The following is a 4,753-nucleotide window of genomic DNA, read 5'->3' as shown; positions in this document are numbered from 1 at the left end:
AAAGGAACATCGAAAGACAATATTACTAAGTGGCTTCATTTGCCCTTCAAGATTGGGTTTAAATTGTCCATTCCACCTGGTTTTATCCACTTGGAGGCCTCTGCTGGTAATTTACGGTGCTTTTCGGAGTTTAAGCAATGGAGAAGTGGTCTTGTCAATTACTATGTGTGTAATCCTGTGACAAGGTGTTGCAAGAGTTTGCCTGAGAGAGTTGAGAAGGGGACAACCCAATTGGCAGGTATGACAATTGATGTAGATTTTGGGCATTATAAGGTTCTGATAGTAGTATTTGTTGAGTGTTTTCTTGCCATTCTCTAGGATTCTGTCAAATTGTAAATGGCATTGTTTCCTTAGTTGCTTGAAGCCAGTCAGAGACTTCAATAACCAATCCCATTCTTGTTTATTCTGGTTCACACACCATTGCTATTCTGGTTGAGATGGTTAATTTTGTTCTCTGTTTATGTCATGGGCATCTGATTAACACAGGGAGGAATCCAACCTGAGGGGTATTTGGGTTTGACGAAACTCGTCTCAATATGAGGCTTGGAGTTAGCCCCTGCTTCTTTTATAGAGGATTCAGACTTGGCTTTGGAGGAATTAGTCCGTGGGGTTCCCAGAATGTTGGTAAGTCTTCTCCCTCGTAATAAATTCATTTCTTTCATTAATTTCCCATCTATGTGATTTTGTTGGGAATTTGTATATTATGTATAAGATAGGAACCACTTCCAAGTTTCATTAATGACCAGACAGTAATATCAAGATAAATTTCAAAATTAGAATCTGAGTAATAGAGCCTCTTCCACATGCAGGCTTATATCAAATTCATTCTCTATGCTAGAGCCTCTTGCGGTAGGGGCACACACACACTCTTTCTGTATGTATGTATGCGCTAGACATTAGCATTGAATTTCACCTGCGCGTTAGGCAGTTGGTCTAAGCTAATGCAAATGGGAAAATAAACCATTTTCATGAATCCTTCATTGAAACAGTTGTCTCTGGATCTATCTTTTGCATCTTTGGGGTGGGTTTCTTCTTCTTGGGATTCCTTTGCATACTCATCAGCCTCTGAATCTTGCATTGAAGTTCACTCCCCGGTGGAGGTAGTGGTCATTGCTTTGGGCAACAATGTTGGCAACAGAGTTGAAAATTTCAATAGAGCTTTGAGCATGATGGGGAAAGCTGGTGTATGTATTACAAAGCATGCAAACTTATACGAGACTGCACCTGCATATGTAACTGATCAACCTTGCTTCCTTAACTCTGCAATAAGGGCAATCACAAAACTTGGTCCGCATGCTTTATTGACAGTTCTGAAAGAAATTGAAAAGGGATTAGGCCGGACTGAGGGCATAAGGTATGGGCCTCGACCTATTGATTTGGAAATTTTATTCTATGGAAAGCTCAAGGTTTCATCGGATACGCTCAAAATACCCCATCAGAATTTGTGGGAGCGACCCTTTGTTCTTGCTCTGCTTGTAGACCTTCTTGGATTGGTAGCTAACAACAACATTGTTTCCTGTTGGCATGCCTTGTCAGGAAGAAAAGGCGACATATTTGAGGCATGGGAGAAACTTGGAGGGGAAGACCTTATGGTACGAGAGGGAATGAAGAGAATTTTTCCCATTGGAAATGAGTTATTGGATTGGTAGAGAAAAACTCATGTCATGGGAATTTTAAATTTAACACCATATAATTTTAGTGATGGAGGACAGTACACGTCGGTAGAGAATGCAATTAATCAGGTTAGACGGATAATACTGAAGGAGCGGATATGATTGACATTGGAGCACAGCCAACCAGGCCAGGAGCATCAAACATTTCAACAGAGGAGGAATTGTCTTGGCTTTTGCCAGTTTTAGAAGCAGTGGTGCAGATTCCTGAAGCTGAAGGTAAAATCCTATCAATAGATACTTTCGATGCTAAAGTTGCATCTGAGGTAGTAAGAAATGGAGTTCATGTTGTGAATGATATATCTAGAGGTCTTTTGGATCCCAACATGTTTTCTATAGTTGCAGATCTCGCTGTCCCTTATATCTTAATGCATATGAGGGGGGAACCGTCAACAATACAGAATGATGAAAATACAACCTATGGGGATGTATGTAAAGAAGTTGCTAATGAGTTATGGTTACATATAAAGAATGCATAATCATTTGGTATACCTGCATGGAGAATTATAACAAACCCTGGTATTGGATTCTCTAAGATGCTTGATTAGAACTTGGAACTTCTTAGGGGTCTATCAGTTGTTCAACAAGGACTTGTAGCCAACAATGTCATTGCTTCTAAAGGGCCTATTTTAATTAGACCCTCCCGAAAACGTTTTTTGGGAAAAATATTACTACTCCCTACATTGGCAATGAGAGCTAGCGTATCTGTCTTCATTCCAGTTTCAAGAGGCTCTACATCTTTTTTGAAAATGCCAACCTTGCTTGAACTCTAAACTGCCAGTCCTAATCTGAAACCCGTGAATTTACCCAATTGCTTAGAAGTTGCATGACATTTTCATTCCATGAAAGGAGATTCCTGTCAATCTTATGGCATCCCAAATGCTTCTACCAACCTGTTTGACCATCCAGTCAGTTGTCTCCAAAGATAAAAGCATTCAAGTCTCTGTTGGTTATAGTCTTGAAATTGTCATAGTTCTGATTTAATTTTGAGTTTGAAATTGATGCCGTTGTGTCTCATATCACCATTTGTTGCACATGATTAATGTTTAATCTGTTCTAAAGAGGCATTTGCAATATTGAGTTGTTTTGTCATTTCAGGATCAATGAAGGCCTTAAAATGTTTATTGAAATTGTCATGTGCTATCCTTTCCTTAAAGAACATCTTTTGAACTCGTCAATACTGCTTGTCCAGAAGTGCTGAATGAGGAAATAATTTGGCAGAGTCCCAGTGCCTTTGCACAACAATATCTTTTAATTTGACATACCTTGGAAGTCTAATTGATAGAATCTGGGGCACATTTCTAGATATGTTCCAAACTAGATTTTCTTTTGTTTAAGATTTGGTCTTTGGATGTTTGGTACTTTCCATTCGTAGTTATTGAATTACTCATATCCTAAGTATTCAAGAGCAACTGGATAGCACTTGAATGGAAAAATTCAGTTAATTAATCATAGTTGCATGTTTCGAGGCAAATTCAAAGGATATTTGGGGTTTCTAATTCATCTGAAATTATGCATTGCTAAATATATTAATATTTGGAATTATTGTTGGTACTTGCCATTCTTAGTTTTTGAACTTGTCATATCCTAAAAATTTAAGAGCCACCGGATACCACTCATAGTTTTAAAAACTGGAATCGGGTTTTAAAACGGTCACCTATCTAACCAGTGTTTGAACTGGAACCTGAAGGGTTTTTCTACCGGTTTGTTATTTGGGCCTATCTGACCGACCGGTTTGGCCAATTTCTAGTTTAGACTAGACGGTTTTTAAAACTATGATACTGCTTGAATAGGAAAGTTCAGTGATCAGTCATATTTGCATGCTTGGAGGCATATTGTGAGGGAATTTTTGGATTTTCAATGTGTCTGAAACTGTGGATTTCTAAACATAATTTAATTTATTTCAAAACTCCACATGTTAAACTCTAAAAGGTTAATATGATGAACTGTGGAAATCTGCATTCTCAAATATTTGAAATTGTTGCTCATAAGCAGATAAACATTTTGCTTGCAAAGCACTAAGCATTACTTTTAAACTATAGATATGCTGTGGGGAAATGCATTGCTATTATCATCATCTACTGTTCATAACTAATCAGAGGGATATACATGCCATATGTATGCAGTTTCTCCACTTAGACTCAAAGTGGAGCAAACTGCATACATATGGCATGTATATCCCTCTGATTAGTTATGAACAGTAGATGATGATAATAGCAATGCATTGCCCCACAACATATCTATAATTTATGGAAGGATATTACCTAGGAGATGCTCCTAGATATTCTCTTGCTCACGAGTCATTGTTAAATATTTTCTCCAATTTTGGGATTAGGTTTGCAGGTTCTTAAATTTTCTGATATGGTAGGTGGTGAAACATTCGATCCATCATTTTTTGGGTATGCATATGGAGTTGTAGAGGAGCACATTGTTGATGATGATGCATTCTGATCAAAGGAGGTAAGCGTTCAAGATCCAAGCCTCATCTACAAATTCTAACTATAGACACATTAATGATTCTTGCAAAGACGAGAGATCTATGTAATCTCTTCTCTCTGTTTTCAATAGCAGAAGAAGAGAGACTTGTCAAGGAGGCAGGGGAAGCCCTATATTGGATTTCACACCATAATAAAGACAACGGTCAACAAATGATGAACACTAGGCTAGGGCACAATCATTCAAATTTGATTGAGTGGTAGCCTTAATGCTTTGTGTGGTTTTGGTGTTGCTTAGAAAGTCACGATATAAGAAGGCAATTAAGCAATCAAGAAAACTAGTGACAGAATCTGCTTCGACCGACATATCATCATAATTACTTGTCAATGGAAAGCGTGTATCTCAAGCAATGAAACTGGGTTCACTTCGTCTTCCACAGTACCACTCATTTGCTTTAGAGGAGATAGAAGAAGCAACAAACAACTTTGATGTGTTCTTATGGGTGAAGGCTCCAAGATTTGTTAGAGTTTCAATTGAATATTATGAATTTTGGTCACAAAATCATCTTGTTTTCTTCAGAGTATCAGTTTTTGGCAACCTCTATCCTTATATCTTGCAAGTTATTTCAACAAGTAAAGTTGCCAAAA

At 37.8% G+C, this 4,753-nt stretch overlaps 1 pseudogene; it reads left to right on the top strand.

The window, feature by feature from the left end:
• Positions 1 to 536: 536 nt before the first annotated feature.
• Positions 537 to 2,443, top strand: LOC149159553 (folate synthesis bifunctional protein, mitochondrial pseudogene; annotated as a pseudogene).
• The last annotated feature ends 2,310 nt before the right edge of the window (positions 2,444 to 4,753 follow it).

Source organism: Pinus tabuliformis, chromosome 5_2 (assembly GCF_031772625.1).
Source record: "Pinus tabuliformis cultivar Carrire ecotype Pingquan chromosome 5_2, CPIR1, whole genome shotgun sequence".
In the NCBI taxonomy this organism is placed as follows: Eukaryota; Viridiplantae; Streptophyta; class Pinopsida; order Pinales; family Pinaceae; genus Pinus; species Pinus tabuliformis.
The sequence above is the reverse complement of the archived record's forward strand: the minus strand, read 5'-3'. Positions and strand labels throughout refer to the sequence as shown.